A 19,089-nucleotide genomic window follows, 5' to 3' on the forward strand; every position below is an offset into this window, starting at 1 on the left:
CTCCTCCATCTAGTTCCAAAATATTTTCATCTCCCCAAAAGGAGACCCCCACACCCACTAGCAATCACTCTCTTCATTCTACCTTCCCCTGACCCCTGGCAACTACAGTGGTCCCTTGGTGTCTGCAGGGGATTTGTTTCAGAAACTTCCCCCACTCTCACGGATACCAAAATCCATGGGTGCTCAAGTCCCCTGCATGAAGTGGTGTATCGGGTGCCTACAACCTATGCACGTCCCTTGAAATCCTCTCTAGGTGACTTAGAATGCCTAACACAGTGTAAATACAATGTAAGTAGTTGTTACACTGTATTGTTCAGTGAATAATGACCAAAAAACAAAAGTCTACACTTAGCCCAGATGCAGTTTTTTTTTTTCTGTTGGGTATTTTCAACCCTTGGATCCTGGGACCCGCCAATGCAGCTGGCTGGCCATCCTAATCCGCTTTCTGCCTCTATGGATTTGCCTGTTCTAGACATTTCATCTAAACCCGCTGCCTTTTGTGACCGGTTGATTTCACTCAGCATAATGTTTTCCACCATGTGAGAGCGTGTCTCAGAACTTCAGTCCTTTTTATGCCTGGGTAATATTCCATTGTCTGGAGGAGACGACTTAATTTTAGGTGTCACCGGCTTGAAGGGTTCAGGGCTTCGGGGACTGTGCTGAAGCTGGGCAGAGGGAGATGGTAGAAGAGGAAGTCATGCTTAACCAGAGGCAGCAGAGAAGCCAGAAGCAGCTGGGACACTCTCCATCCGTCTCCCCCACGGGGAACCCTGTTTTGTTGGAGAGGGAAGAATTGGAGGCTGAGCCTCCAGGAGGCCTATTGGAGAAGTGAGCAGCTACTGCCAGCCCTCCCAAGCTGCCATTTGGCTCAGCTCCTGAGCACATTATAACAATTAATTACAGCCAACCCTTGATTATCTGAAGTAATAGGGGACAGAATAACACAAAGCTAATTGAAGTGCGGGGCTGCCGGGGTGGTGGGAACGGTGGGGGCCCCATTCCATGAGAGAGCTGTTTATTTTGTAGTTAATTACAAGAGACCCTTTCTGAGTCCCCCCTCTCTCTCCACCTCACTCTGCCTCTCAGAAGCCTGTCATTTAATTGGACTCACAAACCTGTTTTGCTCCCAACATAGTGGCTGCTCAATTAACGCATTTTAACTAACACACTCCCTTGGCATCTCCTCGGCGGAGCTTTCCAGGAGAATCAGACTGGTTTGAATGTTGCTTCCAGCCTGCCAGCCCCCAGCGGAAACGCTCATTGTCAGAGCAGCAATAGGAGCCCAGGCGGAGGCACGGTGCTTGATTCTTGTAGAAATGCTACCACCAGACACTCAGGGAGGAGGGGAAGCGGGACAGATCGGGAACCAGGGACCTCACCAGCCCCAGGGTGAGAGGTGGCTGCTGTCACTCTTCAAGTTGCTCAGCAACCTCCCCTGAGAGAACAGGGAGGTGAAATGTGCAGATGCTTCTCTTAATTTCCGGTCCAGTTAAAACCTAAACATCCTCGTTGAGTCCTAACGTTTCCCAGCACCAGCGTCTCATTCATTCATTTTCCTCCAGGAAGCCCTGCCAGGCTGGAGTCCTCCCAGATCAGCTCACAGAAGGCTGAAGCTGGAGCACGCAGGGGGACAAAGGGGGCTTTCTAGCTCTCCGCAGCAACCCTTTCTTAGACGAGGAGTGCAATTGCCCTCGCACGTCTGTGGGTTTTGTTACTAAGTCATCCCTGTCCTCCTCCCCTGTGATCCAGTGAGTGCCCACTGCACGGCAGATGCCCACAGCACCACGGCACTGTGCTGTGATTGTCCAGGAATCTGTCTTCTGAAGTTCGCCTGGTGAAGAAGTGACCATAAACTTCCTGTTCCCTTACCCAGGAGGGAGTAGTATCGAGATTCATAAAGCGCCCCCAAATGCTGGCCGGGGTCAGGTTACCAAACAGAATTAGAATCTCACAGACCAAAGCTGACACAGAACATCTGTGAACGGTGCCTACGCCCCCCCCCACACACACACACACAGGACCACACGGCTGACACCAGCTGCTGTCACAACATTAACACCATGTCCGGCACATGGAGAGCTCACCTTGCAGACAAGTAGGACCCACTGGCTTGTCTGTGTTTCCCCCGTAAAGATGGTTTGTGACAAGATGACTATCCCTGCAGGTCAGAAATTGGAGGGATGTCTCTTGTAGCCTTCCAGCCCATGACTGATGGGGAGTGCAAGATGGATTGGCGCCGAGCTCCAAATTGCAGGCGCAGCAGAACCACTGGTACAAATGAAGGGCAGAGGAGCCCGTCGGCAGGCCGCTGTGGCCACATGCTCACCACACATGGGAAGAGGAAGAGATCCAGTTGGCTGAAGGGAGGCCACAATGACAAGGAAAAGAAAGTCGATGCTTATCCATTGGAAATCAATCACTTTATAAATATTAAATGCCTGCTCGTGTAAGACACTTCCTGAGCCACGGGGCATACAAGAAAATATGAGCTGGGTCCCTACCCAGAGAGCATAAGGAAGCATGGTAGATACAAAAAGATGCTGACACCCCCAGGTGGAGAGTTTCCAATCAGAGGCCCAAGCAGAAGAATCGAGGAGGCATGTTTGAGGTTCTTCCCTCAATTCTTTGGGGCTTGGAGATAATTGTACAAAACAACTAGGAAGAGTTCTCAGCTGGCTTCCGAGGGAAGTAGACTAGGTGACATTGATTAAGTACCCACCTTGTGTGCTACACAAGGCTTGAGAGGTCAGGGCTACCCATCCAGTTTTACAAACCAATAAAACGGGGGTCAGAGAAGTTAAGCAGTGTTAAGCTGAAGGCCACATGTCAGCAAATGGAAGGACCCAGGCCTCTCTACGTGACCATACCCTCTCCACTGGACACAGAGGGAGCTGTCTGTTTTATCTCTTTATGCAAAGGTTCTTTTGGTTTGACTTCCTTTTTGCATTACAGTATTACAGTAGAATTTCTATTGCATCTTTCTCTAACACCTCCTTCCTTCTTTTGGAGGAACAATGTCACTGCCCACCAAAAAGCAAGGCTGATTTTAAGTTCTCATGAGCAGGAGCTACATCTTCCTTATTTGTGAGTGCTTGGCCCCGGGGACCCCACCACCTGGATCTCCAAGTTCACACTGGAAGGAACCTTCAGGGACAGCTGCTCTTTTGGACAAGGTCACCCTGTACTAACCCTTGGAAACCACTTCCTTTTTCTTCTGCTGCCTGGACATCTTCATACTGAGCCAATAGCTGAGAAAGTGCACTTTTGCCCTTGAGTCTTGAACAACTCAAGGTGAAGTGAGGAAGTCTGAGGCCTGAATAAAGCTCAGGATGGCTGTTTCCTGTGCCCTGTGTTGTCCAGATCTGAAGCTCTTTGGAGAAGGAAGAGCTGGGAGCTTCGTGCATCCAAAGAGGGAGGCTGTGCTGGCCTCCAGCCTCCTCCTTGGCTTTCCTGCTGGGCTGCAGGATATATCCTGGGACACTAACAGGAGAAGAGAATTAGGCAGCTGGAGGCCCAACCACCACCCTGCACCAGTCAAGAAAACCAGAGCTCTGCGTTTTCCCTGCTACTAACCCAGTTGATGGAAAAATTTGGCAGAGTTCTCTTCAAATTCATGGAAATATGTTTGGAGGTGTTAGTGCATTTACCTGTTCCCATGACATTTCACAAAATAGATGGCGGGCGACTGGAAATGCATTTTCAATTGATCAACACATCGATTCTAAGTACATTTTCAGTGCGCCTTATAAATGCAGAAGGTGACTCCAAGTTGGGCTGTGTGCTGCCGCAGGAAGCCTCAAAGGGAGCACATGCCACTGCCCACAGCCCTGGCCCTGGGAGATAGCGACTGGGCTCTACCATCCCAGCATCCCTGGGGGGGGGGGGGCTCCAGTCTGAGTCTCAGATTTATATTTATATTGTCTAAGTGGTGCTCACTATTGTTTTTTCTTCTTCTTTTTTTCTAGTACCTGGGATTGAACTCAGGGGTCCTCAACCACTGAGCCACACCCCCAGCCCTATTTTGTATTTTATTTAGAGACAGGATCTCACTGGGTTGCTTAGCGCTTCCATAAATTGCTGAGGCTGGCTTTGAACTCACGATCCTCCTGCCTGGCTGGGCCCAGCTGCACCAGGCTGCCTTCCTCCCTCTGTCCTCTGCTCTCGTTCCCACTCCTTCCTCTTTTGACTAGTTTGCCATGGTCTGGGTTTTACCATCTATCCTTCAAGCTTCTGTTTCCTGCCTCCAGAGCTTGAGTCCAGCCATTCCTGGACATTGGTCACTTGTGTCTTATTCTCATTGGTCCTTGTCTTATTCTTTTTCTCCCTGAGCCTTCTCATCATTAGAGTTTCTTCCCTTCATTCACATTCCTGCCTTCTGCACATATGGGGTGCTTGCTGAATCAAGCCAGCAATGAACTCAAGGCTCCATGGGGCTCCCACTCCCCAGCCTTGGCCACTCTGAGGTGTCCCCAATACCAGACATTGAAACCTTCCCCTCCCGAGTTGACATCCAAAGGCCTAGTGTGGTCTACCATTTCAACCCTGTCACATGCTCTGCTGGGACTCCAATGCCAGCCAAGTGAGCTGAGGAGAAGATAAAGGGGAAGATTTAAGGTCCAACAGTAACTCCCGGAATCTTCCCAAGCCTTGTCCTTGGCTGCTTTCCTGGTGAGGCTGGTATTTAATGATCCTGGTGACCTTTTCCAGGCAGCTCGAGGAGGACCCAACCTTTTCCTTTCCTAGGTTCTCTGGGCTGCTGGGCCACATATTTACGCAACAGCCTTAGGAGTCCCCAGGAGCAGGATTCTGCTTGGTAATGCTCCCATATAGGACAGTGATACCCCCAGAACTCCCTCCCTGGCCCTCCAAGTCAAAAAGGGACTCATGGTTTCCTCCCTCCTCCCCTCTTCCAGAGTCTGATTTCCTAGGACTTGTATGCAGAACACATGCTCTTGCTCCAGGCCGGGCTGGGAGCTGCTTCCACACCCGGGCTCTGGGCTGGGCCCCAGAAGGTGATGCATGCATTCTTCACTAAGTCTACGGGGGCCCACTGGGCAGCATGCTGGAAAGACACAGGCCGATGCAGGGCCTCCAGGAATGCCCAGCAAGCAGGAGATAAGCAGCCGTAGAAAGCCCGAGAACACTGGAGCCATCACCCGGCCACAGAGCAGCCACCCCTTACCCCCGTGGAGTTCTGCTTGGCTGACGAGGACTGAACATGCTTCTCTGACGACAGAATGTGTTTGTCACCAAGCCTCAGATCATTAGAGCACTCAGTTGAGCAAACATTTATTGAAGACCCATGACATGCCAGATAGTGCAGTTCCCAGTGAGATGGACGCGAGGAATTCAAACAGGGGCAGCACGCTCTCCTGCTTATACCCAGCCCCAACCACAAAGTGACAGCCAAGACATTGAAGAATAAGCCAGTAGAAAAGAATCTCATCAGGCTCAAAGATGAAGCAAAGGGGGCACCTTTGAATGCACAGAGGGGTCTCGAATTGGAGTCAGCAAGTGGTCACTGTCACTACCAGTCTCCAGTGGTGAAGGGGGTTTGTTGACCAGGCGGCAAAGGCAACAGCAGGAGGGGACAGTATTTCATTATCCTCAAGGCCAGGGCTCTCCCCTGGCCAGACCTGCTGGCTGTGCTTCAGAGGGCCTGAGAAGGTGACCTCGCACTGGGATTTGGGTTTGGCAGGGTGGTCAGCCGTGGCTCCTGGTGGCCCCCTGAGCTGTCAATCGGCTGTGTGCTCCGTCCTGGAGTCCAGAGGGGCAAATGCTCCTAGAAAGCCAATGTGATAAATTGATATGCATTTCAGAGCCATTTAAATCTGTCACTCCTAATTGTGCTTTTTTTTCCAAAGCTTTTCTGTAGTACTATTAGAAAAATGAGAGCTGATGTGGGGGGAGGGGGGACAGTATCCACTGGTAATGCAAGAAGTGCGCATGCCCTTCCAAAGTTCATCTTGGTGCAAGTCTGAAGCCACTGCAAAATAAATCTGGGCGTGTGGCGGGGCCTGGGGCCACGTGGGTGTGGATGGGGTGGTGATGTTGGCTCATCCCCTTGGGCTCTGGGTCTGCTCAATTCCAAGCCCTCCCGTCTTCACATCCCAGGGATCTGCCTCCTGTCCTGAAATACTGAGTTGCTACATTTTTATCCACAGAAACCATTGGCCCTTTACCAGAGCCTCAGGTTAGATGTTACAGGTAGCCTACTGGCCATGGACCTGTCTAGGTAGTGGGCTGTGCTCTGAGCTGGGGGCTGGGATGAGACCTGGCTCTAATGCAGATGAGGGGGAAGTTGGGTGCCAGGGAGAAGCTGGGTGCCAGTGGGATGATGAGGGCTAATGAGAGAAGAGATGGGGCCCAGCCATGGGACAGGGGCTGGAGAGGGGCCTACAGTGGCTGAAAAGGGAGAAGCTAAGGCAGGCACACAGAGGCGAGTAGAACAATTGCCCTGCTGTTGCCCAAAATCTGGATGGCCGAGCTCCCAGATGACAGTTCCCATTTCCTGGGTGAAGCTTGCATCCTCCAATGTCACAGCCCCTTGGGGTCAACCATTTCTTTCTCGCCAACATCGCTTCGTCCATGGTGGGTACTTTGTCTTTCCTGATCACTTGATTACTCTGTGACTAGAAGAAGGAACAGGAACAAATACATAAGGCAGTTGCTCAGATTTTAGGTCTCAGAAGTCTGCAGCTGGGACTAATATGACTTAGAAGGCGTGGGTCTTGTACAGCATGTGTGTCTGCTAGGATTGTCTTACTTGCAAGCCATAGAAACACAATCAGATTTCACACATCCTAGGGATGTGATTCTTCTCGTGAATCAAGAACTCAAAGGTGCTGGATGCGGTGGCACGTGACTATAATCCCAGAGGCTCAGGAGGCTGAGGCAGGGAGATGGAGAGCTCAAAGCCAGCCTCAGCAAAAGCAAGGAGCTAAGCAACTCAGTGAGACCCTGTCTCTAGATAAAATACAAAATAGGACTGGGGATGTGGCCCAGTGGCTGAGTATCCCTGATTTCAATCTCCAGTACCCCAAGAAGAAGAGAACTCAGAGGTCAGTTGTCCAGGGTCACCGTCAATGACCCAAGGTTTTTGTAGCACCCTATTTGGTCACCCTTAGACTGTGGTCTTATCTTCATCATCAAAGGTAGCTGCTTTTCTTCCACAATCCAGGCAGGAAGACAAGAGCAAGTAAAAGGCTCTTCTCCCCTGACCATGGCCCCTTTACAGAGCCTCCAGAAGCTTCCACTTGACCAGCACTGCGTCCCACGGCCACTTCTAGCTGCAAGGGAGGCTGTAAACACAGTTTTTTGAGATGGATTTAATTAGTGCCTGCAAACAAAATTGAGGATATGTTAACAAGTAAGAGAGAATGGAAGAGGGTCGGCAGCTGTCTGACACTCCACTGTGAATTTAAAATGATAATTGCTGCTTTCAAAACAGGTATCAGTGAAGCTCTACTGATTAAAGTACACATGTTAATTGATGGGAAATATTATCCTGTCAATATTTTGGTTGAATGAGCCGAGATAGAGAGAGGTTAACAAGTTAACTGGGAGGCAAGGTAGTGGGGGCGGGGGTAGTATTGCAGAAAGAATTTTCTAGATGCTTCTGCAAGGGCCCTGTTTATGAGTACCGAGGGGCTTGGTGGGGCAGCAGTGGGGCCCCTGAAGGGATGGTTCCGATCCTTTTCCACAAAGCTTTTGTTTGCAGAACTTACACACTGTGGACGGCTGGGGTCCACACCAAGGTCTCTTCAATCCTTTCTCATGGCAGTAGATCATCCTTTAAATAATCCCCCCCAGCTTTTTTGCCAAAAGTCCTTTCAACTAACTGGAGGTTTCATTGGAATAATTAAACCTGCATATCAAGCTGCTCACTCCAATCACCCAGGCAAATCAATTAAGTAGAGATGCATTTATCTAACCGGCTGCTAGCCCCATTCCACTGCCAGCACTTCTGTGCTGGGGCAGCTCTTGAAAACTAGAAAAAAGTGATTATTCCTATAAGACATCTCATTTACACAGGGCTTGGAGCTTTCTTGATTTGAAGCAATAGCAACCTCCTTGTTTATTTCATTCAGTAGTCGTTCTTTTTATTTACTCAACCAACAAATATATATTGAGGATCTACTAAAAGTAATCCCTCGTGCTAAGTTCTACTGGAGATACAGAGATGAGACAGACAGTTGCTGGACCTCTCTGAGCTCAGTGTCCTCTTGTATAGGATGAAGAGAGCAGTGGTGACTACTTCATATGGTTGTTGTGTGCATTAAATGAGATAATCCACAGAGAACATTTGGCACAGCATCCAGCATATAGCAAATATTGTGTCCCTTTCATACACGACTACCAGAGAATATGCTCCAGCAAAATAAAAGATGAAAGTATTAAAGAAGAAGATAAGGAGCTCAGGAAATAAGAAATATGGTTGGTTACGTGAGAGGCTACATTTAATAAATGTTAGCTGTCATAATGACTACTTTAAGATCAGACGTCATTAAGTCTGAGAAGGCTGGGATCCTGTTATTTATATTATTTATGATATCACCTCTTTGTCCATAAAAAAGAAATAATAAAACCCATCTTACTGAGCTCCTGTGAAAATTAACTGAGGTGATACCCACGCAGTACCTTCTGCACACATAGTACTTCTGCTATACAAGGGTGTGTTATCTCACAAGCTTTTCAAAAGGTAGAATATGGGTGCACAGAATGAGGATAACTTGGTACTTCGATGCATTTCCATATTTTCAACCATTGATGCGTTATTTTTATTTTATTTTTTGCCAAAGTAATACACGAGTCATGCAGACTTAGAAACAGTCTTTCCCAGACCAGTCATCACCATCTCCCAGTCCTGATCCCCAGAGGTAACCACTCCTAACTCTTAGATGTTGTTTTCCTCTCTTATATCTTCTGTTATTTACCCCTTATTTCTAAACAATTCTGCTGTCATTTGTTTTTTAAAAAATCCATAAAAAATACATTTGCATTGCTACTTATTGATATATTCACTGTAGAACTTTATGAATCGACATATTCTTAGGTAGATGGTAATTCAGTTCCTTGTGTCATAGTTTTTTGTGTTAGAATATCAGTGATGGTTAGGCAAATGCTATTCATGTGAAGACAAGTTGATCGTGTAGATTTTTGTTACTTCCTGGAAATATTGCCTCTTTATTTGTTTTTTCATTTGCTAGGTGTTTTTTTTTTTTAATCCATTGTTTTAGTCTGCTTTTTGACTGCTGTGACCTCAGACTTGGCAAGAACAGTTCTAGAGGAGAACAAGGTTATTTGGCACACACAGTTTCAGAGGTCTCGGTCCATAGATGGCTGGCTCCAATGCTCTGTGCCCAGAGTAAGGCAGAACATCATGGTGCAAGGGTGTGGAAAGCCGCTTAGTACATGACCATCTGGAAGCAGAGAGAGAGATGTCCTCTACCCAAGGACAAAATATAAACCCCAAAGGCACACCCCCAATGACCCACTGCCTCCAGCTACACCCTACCTGCCTACAGTTACCACCTAGTTAATTCCTGGTCAGAGGATTAATGCACTGATTAGGTTAAGACTCTCAGAATCCCATCATTTCACTTCTAAACTTTCTGGCCTGGTCTCATGCATGAGCTCTTGGGAGACACCTCCCATTTAAGGCGTAACACCTGTCATCTATTTCTCCCATCTGACCTTCAGATCTGTCATTTGCTAGCAGTCTTATAGGCATTCTGGCAATCTCCCCGGTGCACCTGTCATGATCAACCTGTCATCTTCACCAGCTGCTCCTTGCTGCTTCGTGTTCCTCCTGGGACTTTCTCGATGCTTTCCCCGATGAGATCCCTTACCTCTGAGCTCATCCTTTTTTATTACTTTCTTCCCTCATTTTGCTGGAGCATACCCTCTAGGAGCTGCCTAAGAAAAGGTACACAGGAGGTCGATATTTAGAGTCTCTGCCTCTCTAAAAATAAATTCATTCTATTTTCACATGTAGTCATTGGGTGGATATAGAGTCCTAGGTTTAAAAGTGTTTTCTGTCAAAAAATGTGAAGGCATTGCCTTGCGGGCTCCCATCTTCCAGTATTATTTTTGAGAGGTCTGATGCCCGTTCGATTCTAGGTCTGTGTATACAACCTGGGGTTTTCCCCTATGGAAGTTTCTAGGGTCTTCTCTTATTCCCTGGTGGCCTGAAATTTCACAGCCATGTACTCTGAGAAGACTCTTTTCCACTGGTTGGTTGCACCAAGCATTGCAGAGGGGTCCTTTAAGTCTGAAGACAGCTGCTTTTTCTTTCTGAGAAACCCCCAACATGATTTCTCCGACAATTTCATCACCTAATATATATCAGATCCCAAAAAGACATACAAGAAAGGGAACGTAATCTCCATAATCTCCTCCTAGGATTTCTGTTTATCTGATATTAGACCTTCTGAATTGAACTCATTTCCCCCCGCCTTTTCTTATCTTCCTTCCCTTCAATTTTTTTAAAAAAATGTAAGTTTTCAGGAAATTTCCTCAACTTGGTCTTCCAAGCCTTCTCTTGGTTTTACCTTCCTGCTGTGGTGGTTGTAACTGCAGAGAGCTCTCTCTCCTGCCTATTTCCTTAGTGCTGTCTTCCTGGTGACACCGTTCTATCTCTAACTGAATCTTAATTATTTTCGTGTGTTTTGTTTTCTCTTGTTCAGTGCCTCCTGGGTTCCTTGAATAAGTTTATCTCTTGATCTCTGCCTTTATCTGGAGATTTCTCTCAAACTTCAAGTGATCCTGACTCTGTTTCTTCTTCTTCTTCTTCTTTTTTTTTTGGTACCAGGGATTGAACCTCCAGGGGTGCTTAACCACTGAGCCACACCCGCAGCCCTTTATTATATTTTATTTAGAGAGAGTCTCACAGAGTTGCTTAGGGCCTCACCAACTTGCTGAGGCTCGCTTTGAACTTGCAATCCTCCTGCCTCAGCCTCCCAAGCCACTGGGATTATGGGCGTGTGCCACTGTGCCAGGCTGACTCTGTTTATTCTTAAGTGGATGTGACAAAACACAGTGGAATGAACTCTGCTGGACCACTAAGGGCTTCTCTTGACTTTAGCTCTGTCTTTGCTTATATATAGTAAAGTAACACTTCAGGGAAAATTTGCACACACTTTTTGGTCCTAGCCCTTAAAAAAGCAAGCTTTTTTATGAGCACCTGCCAGGGGCTGCCTATTCGTGACTAAGGGGAATCAGAGAACCCTGGGTCCAGACCCAACCTGTGCGCTAATATGACTACGAAACTCGCCAAGGTTTTATTTTCTTGGCTGTAAGTTGGTGATTTGTAATGGTTTGGATGTGAGGAGTTCCGCAGAAACTCACATGTGAGACTATGCAAGAGTTTGGAGGAGAATGATTGGGTATAGCCTTAGCTTAATCAGTGAATTGATCCCTGATGGGATTACCTGGGTGGTGGCTGGAGGTAGGTGGGGTGTGGCTGGAGGAAGTGGTTCGTGGGGGTGTGGCTACAGGGTATACTTTTTGTATCTGGAGGGTGGAGCTTTTCTCTCTCTCTCTCTCTCTCTCTCTCTCTCTCTCTCTCTCTCTCTCTCTCCTCCTGATCATCATGTGAGCCCCTTCCCTCCACCACACTCTTCTACCATGATGTTCAGCCTCCCCTTGAGTCCAAGGAATGGAGCCTGCTCTCTATAGACAAATACCTCTGAAACCCGGAGCCTCCAAAATACTTTTCCTCCTCTATAGTTGTTCTGGTCAGATCTTTTAGTCACAGCAGCAAAAAAAAATACGTCTTATAGGCATTCAGTATTATCCCTGGCAACCTCCAGGTTGTACCAAGCATTGCAAAGCGGTCCTTTAAGTCTGAAGACATGTGCTTTTTCTACCCTGAAGGGTCCTGGAAGTCTGTCCGTCCTTTGTGCCTAACAGTGTGCCTGGCACACAGTGACTAGTCTATAAGCGTCCGTCCATCGAAGGCCGTACCTGTAAGTCAGCATCTCAGGTGATCAAGAGGTTGACTTGTCCCAACAGAGTCCCTAGATGTTTTCCCTGACCTCAGGAGCACAATCTCCAAGGCAGTAATCAAAATTCTAAAACCAGAAACCCAAAATGCAGCCTCACCGTGGGCTGTCCTGGGCCTCAGTTTCCCCAAACTGTGTTGCCCCCGGCAGGAAGGTAGAACAGCAGGTGCGAATCCACAAACTTCTTTACCCTTTTTTGAAGTGGAAGCCTTTCTTACAGTTTAAAAAGGTAACTAAAAGCTTTGTATTTTCTGATGATGAAAGAAACGCTTTTTAACAAATGCAAATGCAGAAGAATGTCAATTCCCTTGGGTCCTTCCCTATGCCCTGCCGCTTGCTCCTGTCCCAGGCACCACCGAGCAGGGAGACCAAGGAGATGGTGTCCTCCAGAGATGTGTGTTCCTGCCACCTCCCTGGGGCTGAGGGCCTCTGACAGCTTGATCCAGCCTGAGCTGACAGCAGACAGGAGCAGCTTCTGTCAGCCCTGGGAGAGCGGATGTCACCTGTGATTAATCCTGAAAGCCCCAAACCAAGCAAGTTCCTGATTAAACAGAAGCACCCCAGGGTCCCAAGTAGAGAGCCCTGGGAGCAGCTGCCAGGTCAGGTGCAGGACTCTCATCCCCTTCCCAGGGTTGAACGCCATCTTCCCTCTCCCAAAAGCTTACAACCACAGCTGGGCTCCTGGAGCCGTGTGGCTGGGTGTTAGGAATGGCCTTGTCAGGGTCCATGAGGAATGTCACCTTTGGGAAATTACGGAGTGTATGCAGTCATGGCGTGTTTCTGCCCAGACCCATGGCAAGATAGAGGCAGAGGATGTGATTCACAGTGAAGGGAACTCTTTTGGGTCAGGACGTGGTTTGCTGCCTTTGAATTCATAACTGACTTAGAACATCTCCATCCTGTAGAGGTTCTGGTCAGAGCCCTGTGAGGACATCCCCATACACACACACCGCCCTGAGTTACCCAGGGCCACCACCTGCCCTTGTGCTCCACCCTGGAGGTCTTGGAAACTGTGGTCAGTGGCCTCTCCACTGAACAGAACAGAAGCCCTTCTGCCCCACTGATGGGCCACTGGTGACTGTCACCTGGAGAGACACGCACCTCAAGATTCACATCCTTGGATTTTTGTGCACACCTTCAGCCTTTAGATGCTTTCCTTCCTCTCTACCTCCGCTTCCTGCTCCAAATACTCTTATCTTTCCCTTTTCAGATCCCAGCTATCTCAACTCCAGATGCATCAGGAGACTGGCTTGAAGGAAGACAAGATCCAGCCGGAAAGTACAAACAGCAGACTTCAATAGTAGCTTAGCAGCTCCTGTTTATTGAACATCTACTACATGCCAGGTATTCAATGTATATTATCTCTTTTATATTGAAAAAAACAGAAAGTGGGGTGGGGGTACCTGGGACTTGGTGAGGATTAGGAAGGAAGGGAGCAAGTTCTGACATAAGCCCATTTGATGGACAATCAGACAAAAGCCCACTCAGCCTGGGATACAGCTGCGGTAAGACTGTGGCAGCCAGCAAAACGTAAATCATACAGGGCCTTGGAGGTCAAGATCAAGATTTTGAAATTTATTGTAACAGCAAGAGAAAGCCACATGATAAATGTCCTGGATGAACAAGGGGCTGTCATGGAGTTTGGGCACAGGTAGTGCGTCCACCTGGTCCTGACTTCCCAGGCACAGGTGAGCAGAGTGGCCCTTCCCGTGGAGACTGGCTCAGGTACCTTGGGTTTGTTTTTCGGTTGTTTGTAGAGAAACCAGTGTGATCTAGGCTCTGACTCAGCCTGGAAGCCAGGCCCTGCTGAGTGCCGGGTCAAGGCCGTCAGAAGCCCTGGCTGAGACTGAGGTCAGAGATGGACCGTCCGCCCGGCAGGCAGTTCAGATTCAGAGCCTCCATATCTACGCGTGCATTTCTGGGCAAATGATTTTCAAAGACATTGCCCAGAGCTTGACCCACACCACTGAGCTGGTCCCAGTGACAAGTCCGAGTCAGGCCGAGTTGCAATGCTGTGTGTGGAAGAGAAAACACGTTTGAAATCCAGAGATGTTTTGTTCTATTTTGAGCTTCGCTACACTACCTGTAGTCTTTGTCCATGAAATATTTCACACACTTAAAAATATGTGTGTAATGTGAATCCATGAGACAAAGAACAATTCCACACTCATGTCCCCAGCCAGAGCAGTATTATTACGTCCCTTGGGTGCCTTTCCAGGTCACAGCCAGCCATCTGACTGTCCTCCTCAGGGGGTCATTCTGACTTTTACCAGTCCCTTGCTTCTCAGTGAAGAGTCCCCATATATCCTTAGCTGTAGTGTTTCATTGCCTATGTTTTTTTTTTTTTTTGAAGGGGAGGGGGGCGTTGGTCCTGGGGATTGAACCCAGGGATGCATAACCACTGAACCACATCCCCAGCCCTTTTGATTTTTTTTTAAATTTTGAGACAGGGCCTCACTAAGTTGCTTAAGGACTTGCTAAGTTGCTGAGGCTGGCCTCCAAGTTGCGATCCTCCTGCCCCAGCCTCTCCACCATGCCCATGCCCAGTTTATTGCTTTTGCTTCGATGCCTCCTGTCCTGAATTTCTGAGACCGGCATGTGGCTCAGCACTGTGTTCCTGAAGTTCATCTGTGCTGATGCATACAGCTGTAGCTTTTTAATTTGTCACTGCTGTAGAGTAGGCCACTGTGGAACATACGGGTCATTTATCCCTCCACTGTGTTAGGGTGTTGGTTTCTGGAGTGTGCGAGGCTGCGGTCAACCGGTGTGCCCGGGCCTCCTGAAGCACGTGGGGCTGGTCCCTCGGAGGGAAACCTGGGTTGTGTGGAGTGTGTGTGTTCGACCCTCCAAGGCACAGCGGACTCGTTTTTTCAATCCTCAAGCTTTGTCCAACCAGTAGCAAAGGTCTGTGGGCGAGCCCCGCACCACAAAGAGGTGCTGCGCCTGCAGGTGGGAGCAGATGGGTCCTCTCACCCTTCCTCTCTGCTCTGAGGCTCAGCTGCATTCTTTTCCCTCTTCCTCTGCCCAGCAAACCAGTTCAAAATGCTCCCTGCTTTCCAAGGAGAGAGGAACCTTGGAGCACCATAGGGAGGGGAGGCCTGGGCTGGCATCCCAGGTCACACTTGCTCTGTGGCCTTGAGTGTGACCTTGACTTGGCTCGCTGTGTCTGGGTTTCCCTGTCTACAAAACCTGGTTGATCACGTCCTCCTCTCAGAGCCACTGTGATAATTAAGTGAAACGATTTGGGGGCGGCAGGGTAGCAGGGATTGAACTCAGTGGACCTTGACCACTGAGCCCCACCCCCAGCCCTATTTTGTATTTTATTTAGAGACAGGGGCTCACTGAGTTGCTTAGGGCCTCACTGTTGCTGAGGCTGGCTTTAAACTCAGGATCCTCCTACCTCAGCCTCTGGGAGCCGCTGGGATTACAGGCATGCATCCAGCAAATGAAGGGTCGAGGGTGGGACGCAGTGCCTGGCACACAGTGGCATCCAAGGCGGGCACATCCAGTTCCACCAGCAGGTTTGTTGCATATCTCTCTTGGCCTTGGGTGCCACTCTCACTCTGCACACTAACAGTTTGTGTAGGTGGCCGACCCTTGCAGCTGAACTCTGAGCATCTCAGGCAGCGGGGACCATGTGGGATCCATCTCTGCACTCTCTATGCCCTGCATGGTGCTTATGATGCTCCTGAATGGTCCGCTTTCCCCTCTGTGGCTGTACAGCTCTGTGCACGGGGTGATCTTGATGCAGGTTTCACCCCCATCATCTGCTGTCTTGCTGATGGCTGCCAAGGTGGCCACACTGCCACCCTGAGACTGCAGGAGCATCTCTGTGGCACTAAGTGCTCCTGCACTCATGGCTGAGAAGCAGTGCTTCCTAGGCTGGTGCCTTCTGAGCCCCTACGAGGCATAGCTTTCAGTACCATTCAATTCTCTGCAGCGAGCACAGCGTCCAGCAAGTCTTTGCACAAAGTAGTTGCATTTATTACAGGAGGCTGTGGGCTGCCGACAGGGGTAGGCCCAGCTCCACCTGGCTGCAGGCAAGTCCCACCATATGCATGATAGAGCTTGGGGGCACTGGAGGTCCTGGGTTGATGAGGTTAGTGGCTTGGGGAGAGGGACATTCTCAGGACACCCATCTCTCCTCTTGGCTCAGCGCTCCTGAGGGTATTCACGTGCCCTCTGGTGAGTCCTCATGTCACAGCAGCAACACTGAGCATCATACTGACATCCGCAAGCTCAGTGACAGGGTGCCTTTTCCTTGTGTCAAAGATCAAGGAAAACTACCCCGATTGCCCCAGCAGACTTTCATACATGCTGCGCGGGCCGTGACATGCTTCCTGTGCTGATTCCCAAAACACTGGTAGAGATCAAACAAGATCCACTCTTTCAGCTCAGAAGATGCCCGGCCTCCCTGAAGCATGAGGTGCCCGATTCCTGGAAAAAAACTGGGATTCTGTTAGCAGGAAGAGCAAGGGGCATGGTGCCGATGAGTGACAGCGGTGTCTGCCACAAGCTTGGGAAAGAACTGTTGCATCGCATTCGTAGGATGTCAACTCTTTGAAGAGAATAAAGGTCAGTACGTTTTCCTCTGTGTCCTGATGCATCTTCAAAGTGAGCTGCTGCAGTGGGGAGTTATGGGAGACGGAGGCAGACTCTCAGGTGACCCAGGTGTTAACAAAAGGGTTCATAAAGAATGGACGGTCATCATGTTAAGGAAAATAAGCTGGGCACAGAAAGACAAGCCCACGTGGCCTCACTCATACGTGGAATCCAAAAACGTTGATCTCATCTAGGTTGAGAGTAGACTGCGGTTACCAGAGGCTGGGCAGAGCACAGGGGAGGAGGCTGAAGAAGGGCTGATCGATGGATACTAAGTTAGGGTTAGGTGGCAGCAGAAGGTTCTGGGTGACTAGATAATCATTATGGATGGCACATTTCAGAAAAGCTAGGAAAAAGGGATTTGGAATGTTTTCACCATAAAGGAATCTGTCAAAAATAAAAATAAAGCCAGGGGCCATTAGCACACGCCTATAATCCCAGGGGCTCGAGAGGCTGAGGCAGGAGGATCGCAAGTTCAAAGCTAGTCTCAGCAACTTAGCCAAGGCCCTCAGCAACTCAGAGAGACCCCATCTCTATATAAAATACAAAAAAAAAAAAAGAGCTGGGAATGTGGCTCTGTGGTTAAGCGCCCTTGACTTTAATTCCTGGTACAAAATTAAATGAACAAATAAAAATAAGAAAGGGCTCGTAGAGGTTAGGATCGAAGTCTATGGAGCAAAGTTGAATGGAGACAGAATCCTCGTTTCCATCACTGTCGATGCGGTATCATACAGCTCACAGGTATCCTGTGGTTCTCTGGTTGTGTAGAACAAAGTCCCATAAAATAGCTCAATTAAGTTTATTAAGGCCTGGAACAAATACCAGATACCATAAGCCAGGAGCCAAGGCCAAGGCTCATGGGGATAGGAACTGAGTTACGCCCCTGGGATGGCAACTTCTGTCCCCACTTCACGGGACCACATGTTGGTCTCACTCAGTTGAACAGCTTCCTGTGCACACTCACCCCTTCTCTACCCCATAGCTTCAACCTCCCTACTTCCCCAGTACCCAGCTCAGCCTCCACAGTACCCTCCCCTGGCCACCGTGCCACCTCCCAGCCCAGTCCCCCATAGCACATGCACCCACCCCTCCAACTCTCTTTGGCCCCATATGACAGGCCCGGGTCTGGGTATCCGGCTGTTGCTTGCTTAGCCTGTGGATTGGTCCTCCTTGGTCCCAAGGGTGCCAGGGGATTTATTTGGCTCCAACAAGATATCAGGGCTGTGACCTTTGGAGAGACAGTAGTAGGAAGGCAATACTGGACAAGGGCAGATCAGCTTCCCCAGACGTGGCTTTTGCCCTTGATGACTTTTTCCCCAACTGCACTCGTAATTCACAGATACGGGCTCTTTTGTAAAGCACTGGAGGAGTGTTGACCACTAACCTCCAAACTTATTCCTCTTCCCAGATCCTTTCAAATTTTCTCTCTCACTCTCTCCTCTCCTCTCCTTCTCCTCTCTGTTTCCCCCCTCCTCTCTCTTTTATACACAAACAACTACATAATTATAATCTTGCTTTGTTTGGGATTATGTAATTGATTTTATATTGTATTATATTCCGAAATTTAATTATTTTTTTAACAATGTGCCTTGAGGGTGTCTTCACATCACTACCTCCTTTTAAAAGGTGGTCTAGTACAGTATAAAAGGACCAGTAATGTCTCCTGCTGAAATAATTAGGTTGTTTGCAATTTTTCCCATTACAAATAATGCTAAACGTTCAGGTGAAAAACTGGGGGAAATTAAATATCCAGCAATAGAGGAATGGATAAATAGTGTTTTCTTATAATGGAATAATGTATAACAATAAAAAAAAAGAGAATGAACCAATCAAAAGTCAGAGATAGTCAAGTAGGATTTAAAAAGTCGTTTTTAAAAAGGTCATCTAAATATGGTCTAGAGTAGACACACTGGACTCAAAGATGTAAAAAGACAGAAAGATATCTATCATTCTAGCAACAACCATAAGACCTAAAATGGCTCTACCAATATCAGACGAAATAGACTTTAAAACAAAAATATTACTAGAGATAGAGAAGAACATTTCATAATGATAAAATGGTCAATACACCGGGGAGATATAACAGTTATAAGCTTATATGCGCTTAACGGTGCCCCAAACACATGAGGCAAAGACCGAGAGAATTGGAGAGAGAAATACACAATTCAGCCATAATAGTTGGACAGTTTATTACCCTACTTTCAATAAAGGGTTGAATGACTAGGCAGGAGAAAAAAAAAAAGAAAGAAACAGGAGAGTTGAACAACACTATAAACAAATTAGACCTAGTGGATATCTATAACACATTCCATCTAACAGCAGCAAAACAACTCAGATTTTCAAGCACATACATAAAACACTCTCCAGGATATCTGCTGGGCCAAAAAAACAAGACACAGGCTATGTATGAAGTAAAGAGAGAGAAGGTTCCTTATGTCATGAGTTCTGAAAGTTCAAATCCAAGATTGGTGGCCCCAATGGT

General features: G+C 48.1%; 1 protein-coding gene across 4 annotated transcripts in view; it reads left to right on the forward strand.

Annotated features, from left to right (window-relative positions):
• The window catches only part of Card11 (caspase recruitment domain family member 11), a 110,847-nt gene that overhangs the window by 56,830 nt on the left and 34,928 nt on the right, over window positions 1-19,089 (forward strand). For all 4 annotated transcript variants that reach the window (XR_013426815.1, XM_040277497.2, XM_005340836.5 and 1 more), the window contains exons 2-3: window positions 13,216-13,349; window positions 16,399-16,580. The gene's annotated coding sequence lies outside the window, so the exon portion shown is untranslated. The remainder of the gene's footprint in view (window positions 1-13,215; window positions 13,350-16,398; window positions 16,581-19,089) is intronic.

Source organism: Ictidomys tridecemlineatus, chromosome 10 (assembly GCF_052094955.1).
Source record: "Ictidomys tridecemlineatus isolate mIctTri1 chromosome 10, mIctTri1.hap1, whole genome shotgun sequence".
Lineage (NCBI taxonomy): Eukaryota > Metazoa > Chordata > Mammalia > Rodentia > Sciuridae > Ictidomys > Ictidomys tridecemlineatus.